At 35.6% G+C, this 16,195-nt stretch overlaps 1 protein-coding gene and 1 long non-coding RNA gene across 7 annotated transcripts in view; one reads left to right on the top strand and one right to left on the bottom strand.

The window, feature by feature from the left end:
• Window positions 1-16,195, bottom strand: part of SMAD1 (SMAD family member 1) — a 77,615-nt gene that overhangs the window by 45,897 nt on the left and 15,523 nt on the right. The gene's annotated exons all lie outside the window — the stretch shown is intronic.
• LOC117085983 lies at window positions 9,093-14,982 on the top strand. The gene is made up of 2 exons (XR_004438157.1): window positions 9,093-9,195; window positions 13,995-14,982. It is a non-coding gene; the product is annotated as an uncharacterized LOC117085983 (long non-coding RNA).

Below are 16,195 nucleotides of genomic sequence, written 5' to 3'. Positions count from 1 at the left end.
CTAAGACAAAACTCTTTAAAAAGCTACATTACCTTCAAGTAAGTAATCAGGTTGACAGCTGACATTTCAGCATAAACAATGGAAACCAGAAGACAATGAAATGACATCGTTAGTGCCAAAAGTAAATAGCTGGTAACTTAAAACTCTACATTTAGAGGAAAAACACATTCAAAAAATGATTGTGAAATAAAGATGCTTTCCAACAATCAAAATCTGAGAAAACTGGTTTATAGCAGATTGTCACTAAAAGAAATACTAACAAGAATTCTTCAGGCAGAAGGAGAAAGATTCTAGAAATAAGCAAAGAACTGCAGGAAATGAGGAAGAGCTCCTGAAGAGGAAATAAGGGTAAGTTTAAATGAATACTGACTTCACAAAACAACAATAGGAATGTCTTATGATGTTTAAAATATATGTAGAATTAAAATGCGTGGCAACAGCAAAAAGAGATAAATGAAGTTAGCATTCTAAGGTCCTTGTGTTATCCAGTCCATGGTAAAGTATAATTTATTATTAGTATAATAAGTTATGAATTCATGTCATAATAAAGCAACTGAGAGAATACATTAAAAATTAAGCTAATAGATGGGTTAAAAATATGGAACTAAAAAAATACATATGATTGGCCCAGTGTGGTAGATCATGCCTGTAATCCCAGCACTCTGGGAAGCCAAAGTAGGGGGATAGCTTCAGGAGTTCCAGAGTAGCCTGGGCAGCACAGAAAAACCTTATCTCTACAAAAAGTAAAAAAGTAGTTTGGCAAGATGGCATGTGCCTGTAGTCTCAGCCAGCCAGGGGGCAGAGGCAGGAGGACTGCTTGAGCCTAGGAGTTATGATAGGCATTATGATCATGCCCTCCAACCTGAGTGACAGAGTTGGATCATGCACTCCAACCTGAGTGAAAGAGTGAGAGCTGTCTCTAAAAATCAAATACAAATTTTAAAAATGATTAATGCAAAACATATGAAAAGGAGACAACAGATGAGACAAATAGAAAATAGTAAGATTTAGATATAATCCCAAAGTATAAGCAATCACTTAAATATAAATAGACTAAAATATGACAACTAAGAGATAGAGTTGGGGGAACACTATTTAACTAGATTGTACTTAAAAGAGACACACATTAAATACAAGAACACAAGATTGAAAGCAAAAGAGTGGAAAAATATATACTATGCATATTCTACCCAAAAAGCTGGCATAGCTATCCATTCAGATAAAATAGACTTTAAAGTAAGAGGTATCACCAGAGATTTTTAAAGAGAAAAAAGAAAAAAAGGACATTTTATACTGATGAGTTGAGCCACCATGTAGATTTTTAAATTCCAAATTTTATGTAAATAGTAACAGCCTCAAAATTCATAGAGCAAAAGACTAACAATCACAATGACAGGCAAACCCACAATCCTAGTGGGAGATTAACATAGTAAATGATAAAACAAGCAAACAAAAATCAATTGATACAGGGAAAAAAGTGTTTAAAAACTTGATCCAATTTATATACATATTATCACAGCACTCAACAACTGTACAATTCATAACACTTTCAAATACACATGGAATACTTACTGAAATTGACCATATAATGAACAACAAAACAAATTTCAATCTGTATCAAAAGACTAAAATCATACAGAATATATTCTTTGATCTTACTATAACTAAGAAATCAATAAAAACATTGTTATTGAAGAGAACCAAACTTTAAAATAACCCAAGGGTCAAAGAAGAAATTACAGCGGAAATAGAAAATATTTTTAACTGAATGATTGCAAAAATAACACAGCAAAAATGTAGGATGTGGCTCAAGGCACAGAGAGAAATTTATAGTCTTAAATGCATATATTAGAAAACGAAAAAAGCTGAAAACTAACACTCTAATACCCACCAAAGATTGTTTAAAAGGAAAAATAAATTCAAAGAAAGTAGAAGAAAATGAAAGCAGAAATTTAAAGCATACTAAAGAAAACCTATAAAATTAAAGTTGATTCTTTGAAAATACTAATAAAATTGGATAAATCCCTAGCAAAACTGATACATAAAAAAAAGAAGGCACAAATTACCAATAAATGGATTAGAATGGGGGAAACCATTAGTGAGCCTCAGAAATTAAAAAAATATAATTATTATAAATAGCTGTCACGGCAAATTGTGCATGTCTACAGCTACATTGTGATAATCTACACATCTGTCATCTTCACTACAGGAAATGAAAATGATGTGGGACTCCAACTTATTATTTTCTTGCCTTTGGAACTTGGCATAGTACCTGGCACACAGCTGATTCTCACCAAATGCCTGATGAATAATTTAGCTCCCTGAAGAATTTAGAAAGCCAAATATAGAGTGTGAACTTCATTTGGGAGGCTATAGGGAGTCTGCTGTTTTCCTTCTTCAAGTAAAGAGTTCACTCAAATTTACTAGTTTTTTTGAAGTTGGCATGATTTTCATTTAACATTAAAGGAAAGAGAAAACAAAACTATGCTATTATCAAGAGTCACACCTGGTCAGAGTGTACCTATTGATATGATAATTTCCTTTTTACTAAAAGGTTAGTTTTGCAAAAGAACAAGAACTTTTTTCTAGGCTTCTAGGAACAATTTATACAGGGAGTGTATTTCTTCAAATTCTATATGTCCATTTCTTCTACTTCAAAAACAGCTTTTTAACATTTAACCAATACTTTTTAAACAGAATGGCTAAGTTTGTATCAAAATAACTTGGGGCTATTTTAAAATATATAACAAATACATTTAAACAAATACCCCCAAAATCACTTGTTATATAAAGCAAGAGTGTTGGGCAATGTAGTATGTAAGAACCACCATTTCAGATTTTCGTTTTAACTATTCAAATTGGCATTCATTCAACAAAGCTGTATTAAGTGCCTCCTAAGTGCCTAGCACAGTGCTAGACACAGGAGACACAGAGGCAAACATGTCTAACATCCTGGAGGAGCTCACAATCCATTGGGAAAGCCAGTGTGTAAACAACTAACTCCCATAAAGCAAATTGCTAACCTGCATGCTAATTCTAAAGGACTTTACTGAGATGTTTTATTAGGTGACCTTCCAGGGACTCAGTCAGAAGAAATGCCATGATTATACCGTTGCCCACGGGCACAAGAATAATAGAAGAGGAGGCCCACATGCTGTGCATTTACCTACTATTAACCAATACCATGTGATAAAGGCTACAAAACAAGTATCAACACCACTCTGGTCTGAATATTTGTATCCCCTCCCTAAATTCAGATGTTGAAATCCTAACCCCAAAAGTGATAGAACTAGATAGACGAGCCCTTTGGGAGGTGATTAGGTCATGAGGATGGTGCCCTCATGAATAGAATTAGTGCCCTTATAAAAGAGATCCCAGGGAGATCTCTCTTCCCTTCCACCATGTGAGGTTACAGTGAGAAGAGGCCATCCAGGTACCCTGACCTTGGATTTCCCAATTACTATAACTTTGAGAAATAAATTTCTGTTGTTTCTAAGCCACTCAGTCTATATGGTATTTTGTTATAGCAGCCTACAAACAATAATATATAAAAACAGAAAAGGAAAGAACAATTCCAGAGATTCCAGAACTTCTTTTTCCAAGAGAAAACATCAGACTTAAAGGATAAGCAGAATTTTGCAAAATAGAGCAGACATTTTGTGTGTTCATTACTTGACAAACGCTGTTAACTGCTGTTTATATATTAACCAGTTTAATCTCAGCAACAATGCCTTAGTATTTACTGTGAAGTAAATACTATCATTTTCTTTATTTTACATATAAGGAAAATAAAATATAGAAAAGTTAAGCATCTTGTCCAAAGTTACGTAGACAGCTATAAGTGGCAGAACCTGGATCTGAACCTATTTTGCCTGGCTCTAAAGCCAGAATTTTTAAACCACTTTTCCAAATGGCTTGTTTTAATAGACACGTGATAGAAATGCTAGGGTTTAATCCAGCTGGAGATGACACAGGCTGATATGAAGGCAGGGGCAAGACTGAAGAATCTTATCATGTGGACAAGTGGAAGGTTTTACATCTGAGAATTAGCATGATTAGATCTACATTTTAGAAAGACAACTAGGGTAATATCTTCAATACAGAAAAATTTCTTCATACTGGGAGCAAAAAAAAAAAAAAAAAAATTCTAAATCAAGGGCATCCAAACACTACAGAAGCCAGTTGGGTGGTAAATGTCATGAGGCCACTCACAAAAATTAAAGTGAAAGGAGCATAGCACTTTGCATATAAACATGCACAGACAAAACAAAATGCAGGCTGATGACTAATTTTCACCTGAGTTAAGCATTTTTTAATATACAAGTGAAACAGGTGACCTACCTCCTATAAGGAACTCAAATGAGTCCATGATATTATGGCCTTGGCAAGACAACTACTTTTTTTCTCCCCCTTTTTGTACTTCCTGCCTTAGTTTATGTCAAAAGCTAAGTGGCCTTATCAGTTTAAAGTGCAAAATAAAAACATGAGTCAGCAAACAGAGATTTCCTTCCCTCTTGTCCAAATATAAACATTTCACACTGACAAAAAAGTATTCATCTAGAAAAAAAAAAAAAAAAAAAAAAACCCAGCAGCCTTAAAAATATTGAGATCTTTATTCCAGCAACTTTACCTTCAGAAATTTACTCTAAGGAAATATTCTGAACCGGAAAGGGAAAATAGTTTTCGCACAAAGATTTTCATCAGAGCATTATTTATAATAGGGAAAAAAGGAGAAACATCTAATAATTGAAAAATAGCTAAGTAAACTGCATACATCCACTCAATGGAATATTATACAGCCCTTAAAAATTATGTTCATAAAGACTATGTAATAATTTGGGGAAAACTGTAAGCAGAACATAAAATGGTTGGTTATATGTACCATGAACAACTATGTAAATATATGAAAATATTAACCATGACGGGGTTTGGAAGATTAGTAATGTGTCTCTCTCCTCCTTTTCTAAACTTTTCAAACACTCTTTAACGAAAAAATGTAACTTTTGATTTTTTTAAAAAAGCTTTTCTATGCAAATACTTGCTAATTACAAAAAAAAAAACCCACAAAAATCAATTCATTAGCTCAAGCCACATCTATATTCTACTTAGAAATCAGGTTGGATTTATAGTGTGATCTGGTTGGAAAAGTAAAAAAAATATAATGTAGTTTAAACCAGTGTTCTAAATTCAGAACGTTTTCCTAAGGAGTCTCACCCATGGGAAGGATTTCTATCAGAATTGCAGGAAGTGAAATTAGAAAGATACTCTTATACTACTCGACATGGCTATTTAATTTTCCAACTTATGTGTTATTCCTTAATATTAAAAGAAAAGAATGTTAAAGTACTCTTAACTGCTGTGTAACTTGCTTTATATTTAAAGTAAACCTAATCAGCCAACTGCAGAACAAATGGGCATTTTCTTCATCTTGGCCTCATCTAGTAAAGTAACAAGTAAATTATCCAACTCTTGTGAATATCAACAAAATACACTCTCTTCCATTTAATATGTTACAGATGACAAATTCTCACAGAAAGTTTTTTTTAATTACTCTAATTTGTACATGAAGATATAATTTGTTTTTTAAAGGAAGGAGTAACCACCAAATGTTACAACCCAAGTACCTTTAATAAAAAGATGAAGAAACAAATAATGTCCAACCACTCTCTGTATCAGCTTCAGACTAGAGGCTGTTTGTAATTCTTGCACCAGCATGGAATTCAACAGACTAAACAAATGCTCCCATTAAATATTGAGGGAATAATTATATTATTCAATAAAATAAACAAAAAAATACAGGCTACAAAAAGTGACTGGGGGAAAAAATATCCAAAAACTGTCAGTACTTTAAGAAAGGCAAACAACAGAAGATAAATGGTCTATTGTCAAATGAAGCAGGCAACTATTTTCTCCTCCTACTTCTTGTTCTTTGGTTCATTACTCTTTCTTAACTAATAGTAAAAAATCATGGCACAAAGATCAAAAGAATTAAGGAACTAAAAGTACAGGGTATTGATTAACTTCACTTTGAAAATGTTTAACAGCTGTATACTTTTTTTTTTTAAAGACAACTTTATAAAAATTCTGTTTGATCGGCCGGGCGTGGTGGCTCACGCCTGCAATCCCAGCACTTTGGGAGGCCGAGGAGGGTGGATTACGGGTCAGGAGTTCAAGATCAGCCTGGCCAACATGGCGAAACACTGTATCTACTAAAAATACAAAAATAAGCTGGGCATGGTAGTATACACCTGTAGACCCAGCTACTTGGGAGGCTGAGGCAAGAGAATCGCTTGAATAGGAAGGTGGAGGTTGCAGTGAACCAAGATTGTGCCACTGTACTAGAGCCTGGGTGACAGATTGAGACTCCGCCTCAAAAAAAAAAAAAAATCTGTTTGATTCATTTTTTTTTTTTATTTTGGAAACACATATTTCCAAGTAACAAAACTACATATGTGTGTTTCCAGACTTACATCACCAGATATCTTCTTAATCAGATAGACTGAGTGTCTTGTGAATACACAGAAAAAGTAAGACTTGAGCTCCCAAAGTAGACCTATGGTGGGCTTCAGAGTGATCATAAGCAAACTGCATGAATTTTGTAGTTCAGTATTTTTAATATATGAAACCATTTCACAATACACCTCATTAGATGCCATGGAGATGTAAGATCTTTCAGAGACATGTTGTAGAAAGTGATCAAAATTAACTGGCAATATTAATTAGTGTTACAGAATGTATGTGTCATCTATCCTAACATCCAATTTTGGATAGGATTCAAGGCCTGGTGAGATTAACTCTTGCCTTGCTTGAGATGCTTAAATTAAAACATCAAAAAAGGTCAACGGGGAACATGCCAGGGGACCTGTAATGTAACTCTCATTACTCTAAAATAAACTACTTTTTTCTAACCTGCTCCATTTCACTTAGGTACTCAAGTCCACTGTATAGTCCGAACAAAGATGGAATTGTCCAAATAGATCATGATTCCAAAGGATAATAAATTGAATAATTAATTTTCAATTTATTGAAAAATTCCTGACACTTATAGAAACCACAGACTCACAGAGTGTAGGGTTAAAAATGCATAGAAACACAAAGGTTGCAAAAACCATATTATTTCAGCAATTTAATGCCAATAAATATTTTAAAACGTAAAGAGCAATCCATCATTGCTTGCATCTTTCAAGCCATCTTGTAAGCAAAGAATTGCAATGACATTTATTGGTAAAAGATGAAAAATTCACAAAATGGGAGGGGGCTAATCATACTCAATCGCCCTAAATAAAATCAGGCTGAATTAATCAGAAGTCCAAAAGAACTGGGAACTTACAAATTTTGATAAAGCTGAAATAACAATTAGTTAAATGTGGAACAGCAGACAACCCACGAGACAATGGCCCAGCAAGAGGGCTGAGGCAGAAACTGCCATCTGCTCACATTTCCAAACACAGAAATAGTACCCCTAAAAAACAGTACCCCTAAAAATGAAGACAGGTGGAGACAGAACTCTGGAATAAGTAGAACACAATGATGAGTAGTGGACAGTAGGAATTGTAAATGGTTCCTAATAAAAAGAATGAAAGATTACTGTACAGCTCCTTAAGAAAAATGATAAATCTCTATTTACCCTTAAGGCAGACAGGCAAAAGACAAGTTAAAATTTGCTATACAATTCCAATGACATTACAGTGAATATAAAAACAGAAATGGATCTAGTTATTTCAGTTCCAGAAAATACCCTAAAGTAGCAATGTTCTTTGATCTGGTTCAACAAATAATATCTTCAAACGCTTCTTTAACCCAGTTACTCCAATTAGGAGCTAACCAGGTTTTCAGACACAGTTAAGTCCTTCCTGGTTCTTGGAAACTGTGGCTTTAAGTGAAACAATGTAAAACAAAATTGATTTTAGCATCGGCTAATTTACATAAACGAGAGCTAAGTTCCTACAGGACATTTCTGGTCACAAAAACATCACCAAACTTCTAAGACCCAAAACACTTCTAAAATTAACACTGAAATAAATGTAAGCCATATATACATTTAAGAAAGATTAACAGAAACAAGATAATTATTTACCCAATTATTCCAGTTCAGGGTTGCAGTGGCCCGAGCTGATCCAGCAGCTCAGGGTACAAGGTGGGAACCATCCATGAACAGGACACCATTTAATGGCAGGGCGCACTCACACACACACCTACATTCACTGCAATGGGGACAATGTAGACATACTAATTCACCTAACGTGCACACCTTTGGGATATGGGAGGAAACCAGAGTAGCCAGAGAAAGCCCAGCAGACATGGGGAGAATATGCAAACTCCACACTGGCAGTGGCCTAAGCTGGGAATGTTTTTTCTCATCATCATTATAAGGAAATGGCATTGAATGAAATGAGGTTGTTTGAGGACCTGCTGTATTTGTCTGTATTTGTATTGGAGGATGAAACAGGTGAAGTGCTTGCATTCCTTTTTCCTGTTTTAAAACAGCAGTTAGCCCTCAACTTTCAACATTTGTCTCAATCTCAAATGAGTCAAATTTAGCTAAATAAAACTCACCACTAAGCAAAATAAGTGAGAAAAAAACAAACAAACCCTAGAACAGAAAGAAAAATGAAAATGGATAAAACCTTGCTCTTTACTAATTCTAATGTACTTCATACAGTACAGCGCTTAACTTCATTGCTAAAAAGGCTCAAATGAACTCTACTTCGATTTAGTCCGTAGGGGAAAAAATGTATTTAAACAAAATTCCTACACAAGAAAGCCATATGGAGACCCACAGAGAACACAGAACTCTGCTGGTCTCAGTTCACAGCAGCAGGAGAGTCCTACTGTCACAAATACCCATAAGTAAAGCTCCATCTTACTGAGCCTCTTACTAGTCAGCCTTAATCTAGTTACTTCCAAACAACTCCCAACCTTCCATACATGGGACTGACGATGCAGAATAGCTAGTTTGACATGTTTCCCACTGAAAATTTATTTTTGTCAGAGATTGATTTTCTAAATCTGGAGAAATTGGGGGTTGGAAGTAGGAGAGAGGTTCAGCTCATGAAAACCTATTTATAGTCATGCAATAATGCAGGTACTGTTGCCTTTAAAGCACAGACACTGACAGCAAGTCTTCCAGTCTCTCCAGTAAGACTTAAGTGACATGCTAGCAAGAGATGCAATGTGGTCCCTCAACAGAGTTAAGTAGAAATCTTAGGAATCAAAAAGAAAAGGAATAACATGTAGACTGAATTCCAGCTTACTACTTACCACTTGTAAGTTCACTGAAGTTGTGAAATTTCAGCCAAACAATTTCAAAAGTAGCATCTCCTTGATGAAAAGGAAGCAAGGAACTTATGGATGTCACAATGACAAGAGTCTCTAAGGATATAACTGTAGTTTATGTATTTTAGGTGTGCCAAGTATGCTATTAACATACCTTCATTGTATCAGAAAATTATTTAAGAGTTCTTTCTGGTTCTGTTCTGCATACACAAAACCTTCCATCCTGACAAATTTAGGCTGCTAATAGAGTACCTGGTTAATTTTTCTTAATCATAGAGATTCCCTATAAAATAGCAGCTGTCACATCTGTTTTCTCATTAGATGATTACTTGAAGAGTTAAGGCAATTAAAAGTTTTCTCATTGTCCCCAACTTCAACAAATAAAGTTGGCTTTTGAATATCTTCTTGCCATTTCCTCTAAAAGTTGTACAACATGCCTTAATCCTATTGAATCCCCATTCCCAAATTCATGCTTTTAATGGCATACTGTCCTTCAGGACATGGGAGCCTTTCAAAATATCCAGCTCCCCATAAGCTTACCCTGATAAAGTCCATTCACATTCATGTCAACTCAAACATTGTAAAGACTCCTGGCCTAAAATGCTCACTCCTCAAACATAGGAAAGATTGAAGACCACAGACATTTTAAGATTTAATTTTATTGACTACCCCAGAAAAAAGTCTACAGTAGTTGTCTCTTAGAAAAAAACTATTCTCTTTGAGTCAGTTATCCTAAAATAGCAATTTTAGACTGCAAAGAATGCTAAATGTGGTAGATTTCCGTAAGTGGCTAGTTATGAATGATTCATCAGTAGCTAATAAATGAAATTATTTGAGTTACCACCTTACAGAAGCATTATACTGGTTGTTTTTACAAACATTACATTGACTCCTCACACCAATCCTTCAAGGTAGAAATCATTATCTCAATTTTACTAATAAACTTGAGGCTCAGAGGTTAAAGTAACTTTCTCCAGACCATATTCTGGTAAGTAGTAGATCTACATTTTAAACCAGTACTGACTCATACTAAAGTCCCTCAGTCAAGCTTTTTATAAAAAAGTAATCCAAATGTCAAATTCACACATGAAAATGGAATCAACTACAGGAGGAAAAAACTATCCCTTTAAAAAAAAAGAAAAGAAAAGAAAAAACCTGTTGTATTTCATGTTTCGGAATATATTTCTCTCTCTCCACTGATCTCACAGGTGCTGTTTATGACAACAAACATGCACATCTGTAGGGGTGAACTGACAGACACAAAGTAGGACGGCCTGAACTCTCTTCCTATATTTAGATCCTTCAGCTCAGCTCTTAATTGCATAATTTAATCAGGACCCTCTAGAAGGGAAACACATCTATATTCATCACAGGCATCAAAGGAAACATCTTTACAAGTTATATCCTTTTACAAACCAACATATGGTCTCACGCCACTTTCCCAATTGTTGAACTCCTCCTCTGGGAAGAGCATGGAATTTTATTTCTTTTTATCACTTGAAAAAATCATTTCCCTCCTAATTCAGTAAAACTGGGTGGAGGCCACTTCCTCCACAGGTGAGAGAAATAAAACTTGTTGATCTGTCATTGTCAGAAATTTTAAAGTTAACCATTTATTTTACATATTTTCAAAATGGAAACAAAAGGCAAACAAAACCCAGAATGAGAAATTGGGGCACATTCTCCATACTTTCAAACAAAACCTCTACCTATTTTTTTGTCATTTTAAGATGGTTTCTAAATTAGAAAACAAGTGTCTTTAACTTGAATAGGTTTGAACTGCAGCTTTCCACTTAGTAGCTGTACTTTGAAGAAAACAACTCTGAGCCTCAATTTGCTTTTCCACAAAATTGTGATACCATCACCCAATCCACCAGGTTATGCAGATTAAACATAAATATGAAAGGCTTACTTCAAAATTATAACATGCTGAAAAACAAAGTGATTTATTAACAAAGCAAGTTCACAAATAAATCTAATTTTAATATTTTGCATATCTAAAAAAATGAGGTTTACAGTCTAGTTTTTGTCTGTTTAATGAAGCTCTAACTTCATACAAAAAGAGAAAAATTGATAACCAGTACAGTCATACAATTCACTCAATAAACAGCTATCACAAGCCAGGCACTATTCTAAGCACTAGAAACACAGCACTGAAAGAGACACAAAAAGTTTTTCAAAGTCTTTGCCTGTGCCTTGGTGGGGCCTACATTCTGGTGGTCAAGGAAAGCCTCATTGCGAATGTGGTATCTGAACAGCCCCCTGAAAAGGAATTATCTGGGGAAGCGCATTCCAAGCAGAGAGAAGGGCAATTGCAAAAGCCATTTAAGCCATTTGGCAAGGATGATCCTGAGATGTTCAAGGAATGGCAAGGAGTCCTCACCGAGGCTAGAATGGAGTAAGTGTGGGGACAGAAATGAGAGATGAGGCCAGAGAGGTCACAGGGGAAGGTATGTGCGGGACCCACAGAGACTTCAGAGCTTTTGATCCAAATTGAGATGGAAACACTGGGAGATCTGAGCAGAGAAGAGCCATCATCCAACCTACAGTTTAATAGAATTACTATGGCTTGCTGGGTTGAGAACATATTGAAAGATGCAGGGATGGAAGTAGGGAGTAGTGGGTAGGGAGACCAGTTAGGAAGCTATGCCAATTGTTACGGTACAAGATGATAAAGATTTCAACCAGCGTGGCAGAAGTCAGATTCTGGATATATTCTCAAAGCACAGATGTGAATAAATAATACTTTACTGCTTATATAAATAAAGAAAATAATTAACTGTAAGGTTGGAGAATTGTTTAATTTTTAGAAGTACAAAATCCCTTATTATGGGGACTATGAGACTGAGTGAGATTTTTTTTTTCTTTGTTTTATGGAATCTTTCTACCCAGAGATTGAGTATCTGAGATAGGACCAAAGACAAGGCCACTGGAGGAAAAACAGTCCAAGAATTATGGACTAAATGTCCATAATTCCTGTACAGGAATACAGGTTGAGTATCTCCCTTATCTGAAATGCTTGGGACCAGATGGTGTTTCAGATTCCAGATATTTTTGAATGTTAGAATATTCTGAATATACATAATGAGACATCTTGGGGATGGGACCCAAGTCTAAACATAAAATTCATGTATGTTTCATCTATACCTTATGCACATAGGCTGAAGAGTAATTTTTCTTTTTTTCTTCAGACATGGTCTTGCTCTGTCGCCCAGGCTGGAGTGCAGTGGCATGGCTCACTGCAACCTAGACCTCCCAGGTTCAAGAGATCCTCCCACCTCAGCCTCCTGAATAGTTGAGACTATGGGCAAGTGCCATCTCGCCTGGCTAATTTTTGGATTTTTATTAGTGACAGGGTTTTGCCACATTGCCCAGGCTGGTCTCAAACTTCTGGGCTAAATGATCCACTGCTTCAGCCTCCCAAAGGGTTGCAATTACTGGCATGAGCCACCATGTCTGGCCAATTTTATATAATAATTTTAATAATTTTGTGCACAAAAAAAGTTTTGACTATGACCTGTCACATGAAGTCAGGTGCAGAATTTTCCACTTGTGATGCCATATCAGTCCTCAAAAAGTTTTGGATCTTGGAGCATTCTGAATTTTCGGATTAGGGTTAGTCAACCTATAGTATAAAGGGAATAACAACTAGGAGTTAAATCTTGTAGGAATTAGGTTGAACGATATGGGCAGCGGGGCAGAAAATGACTAACAAGGAAGGGTAATGAGTGGTATAATTTTACGTGATAGTCGAAGCTGGGTGTTTTTTACAGAGGATGGTAGAAGAATGGTCTGAAGGTGGCAATAAGAGGTAAGAGGTTTATGGGAGAAACCAGGCACGGCTTGAGAGAGCCACAGGGGAAATAGCTCCCTCAGATGAGCACACACAAAGATCTATGTTCAAGTATATTTGTGTTCTAAATAACCCAGGTACCTAACAATAATGGAATGATTAAATAAATTATGGTACATTCGACTATGATGTAACTGTTAACAAAATAAGAAAAAACAGATGGACTTTCATGTACAATACTACCATGAAAAGAAAACCATACCACTGGAGCTGTTCAGTAAGAAGTAGTAAAAAGGACCTATAATATGGTCTCTTTCTAAAAACACAAATAGAAACAAAAACTGTCTATGTATATACATGAGCATTTTTAAAGGCCTGGAAAAAAATAAACGAAACTGAACAAGTAGTTACCTTTAGCAGAGAGCTGGGTACAAGGGAGTGCAGGAGAGCCTACTACTTTTACTTTTAACCAATCGCTGCTTTCAAATTTAAAACCCCAATAATAAAAATAAATAAAAACTGACAGTAGGTAAGAGAGTTATTTCTACATGGCTCTAGAAGACAGCATTATGACCAACAGGCTCTTATAAAGGAAAAAAATAATAGAAAGTGTATCTGCATAGGATTTTCAGATAAATGTATTCTGGTAAAATACATCACCCTATTCTGGGTTAATATGATATGGATAGGAGTGGAATGTACTCTTTTATTAAGGATTCAGGCACATAATCAAAAAATTCCATTTCACAAAATGGCATATTATAGCAAAAAAGTAAGTTTCCCTCCCATTTCAGACCCTTACTCCCCTTTCTATTAATTATTCACATCAAATTTTTCAATGCATGAATTTCTTACTAAATAAAAATGTTCGATGTTATTCAAATATCTTCACGAGCAATTTGGTCCTGCACTTTTTCCATTACAGAAATCTGTTATTTGAAAGAATAACTTCTAAAAATAAAAGTCTATCTAACCACTGAAACAAACATTGACATCGGCCAGATTTCACTCTCCTTCATATGACAATCAATGACAGACTTTTTCAGTCTCCCAAACTGGACTGGAATTGCAAACATTCACTTGGCCGCCCCAGAGGAGAAACTGAACAAACAGCAGCAACCCCCTCTTCCAGAATGTGAGAGCTCCCTCCACCTAAGAGCTAAAAGAAGCATATGCAAAGTTTTTCACTGGTTTTAGAGAAATAATGCTTTAGATATATGCAAGCATTACCTATAGAATTAGGTGAGACCTGTACCCATGAATCTAGTCCTTTCTACCTCTGACCACTTGTTCAGTACAGTCTTATCTGCTAACTTCCCCAAAGTAACTTATTTACCAATTACAATGGAAAAACCTAAGACAGTATTCTCAGAAGACTTCAGAACCCAAGTTCTCCTCCTTTACATGCTCAGCTACTAAGAAGGCTTTCATTTCCATTAATCCAGTATTTAACTGAACAAAATTTTAAGCCCTTATCACCAACATAAACGTGCAGTAGAAAGAAAATGAGTTATAACACAGTTCCCATCACCATCAAGCTTATGGTAATGAAGTGTGTATGGGAGAGATGGGAGAACTATATCATATGGTAGACAGTGATAAGAGTCACAGGACTGCCTGTTCAGGCTCTTCATCCAAGGAGAAACATACATGCAGACAGAGCGGCCTACAGTCTGTGCTACAATGACATCTTCCACGCATGCTGAGCTCTGTGTTACTTACAATGGAAATCCAAATGGTCCAATTATCAACCAGCTGTTTCAGTGGGTGTGAAAAATGGAACGGATAATCCAAAGCAGCCTTACTAGTAATTAACTATTGCTTTGACAATGTATTATGATTCAACAAAGAAAGCTTTTAATCATTTATATTTTGCTTACACTATTAATAAAGCTACAATATGCCCTGAGAACGCAGTAAATTCTAGAGAAACGCCTCTTTAAGATTCAAAAATTGCTGTGGAAAATCTGTAAATGGATGACAGTTAACTCTAGTGTTTTAGCATATTACAAAAACATAAATACAAACATTTTATGTCATATAAATCACTCTTTCTCTTGGAATTCAGAGTACAGGCAAAAAAACAGACTTTTACAGAACACCTGAAACATATTAGTTTGAAAACTAAAGAAACTTTTATCACTATCACCACCAACTTCAAAGGGAGAAAGTGGTAGGTGGTTTTATGGGAAACGCTGTAAAAAAGTGCATCCATGGTCTCCATCAAATTTCAACAGAAGTACAGTCATCCCTCAGTATATCTGGGGCACCGGTTCCCAGACCCCACCACCCAATGCCAAAATCCTTGCATACAGGTCTCAGTGGGCCTTGTGGAACTCGCGCATAAACAAAAAGCTGGCCCTCTGCATATTCAGGTTTCACAATCTGCAAACACTGTATTTCCTATCCACTTTTGGTTGAGAAAAAAATACGAGTATAAGTGGACTCATGTGGTTCAAGTCCCTGTTGGTCAAGGGTCAACTATAGTCAAAAACAACCAAAAATCATCCTTATATCATCCTCATCACCACAACCACCACCATAATGAATCAACACGCACTGTTTTGAGCACTTTAAATTTAATAAATAGCTCTCTTAATCCTTACACGAGTCCTACAAAATAAGTACTATTTTATAGATGACAAAACTGAGGCACAAAACAAGTTAAGGAACCTGCCAAGGTAACCTCTCTACTGCTTCTCCTCAGTAGCCCCCTCCTTGGTCTGATGCATAAGGCAGAATAACAGGCAAGGATTTGCTTATAGTTTAAAAAAATTCCCTCCATCTCCTTCTATCCCTTTCTAATTTATTCTTGTTTTTGCTATTGCTTTCCTTCTTGATATCTTCCCACTTACCCAGAACATGAAAAAAAATAAGAGTTTCATCAGGGCAGCAGTGACAAAATTAAATTTGCTTTAATCTAAAGAGCTTAGAATAAGACATTATAAGCTATTATTCAACAAGACATCAGAAAATTGGTACCATTAGCTCTTGTATGTGTTCAAATCTTAATAATCCTTTTCTCTTAATGAATTTGTGGAACATTAAAATTAAACTCCTTTTAAGAAATTCATTTTCTTGACCCAGGTGCAGTGGCTCACACCTGTAATCCCAGCACTTTGGAAG

This window comes from Trachypithecus francoisi, unplaced genomic scaffold, assembly GCF_009764315.1.
Source record: "Trachypithecus francoisi isolate TF-2019V2 unplaced genomic scaffold, Tfra_2.0 Lachesis_group1, whole genome shotgun sequence".
Taxonomy (NCBI): domain Eukaryota; kingdom Metazoa; phylum Chordata; class Mammalia; order Primates; family Cercopithecidae; genus Trachypithecus; species Trachypithecus francoisi.
The sequence above is the reverse complement of the archived record's forward strand: the minus strand, read 5'-3'. Positions and strand labels throughout refer to the sequence as shown.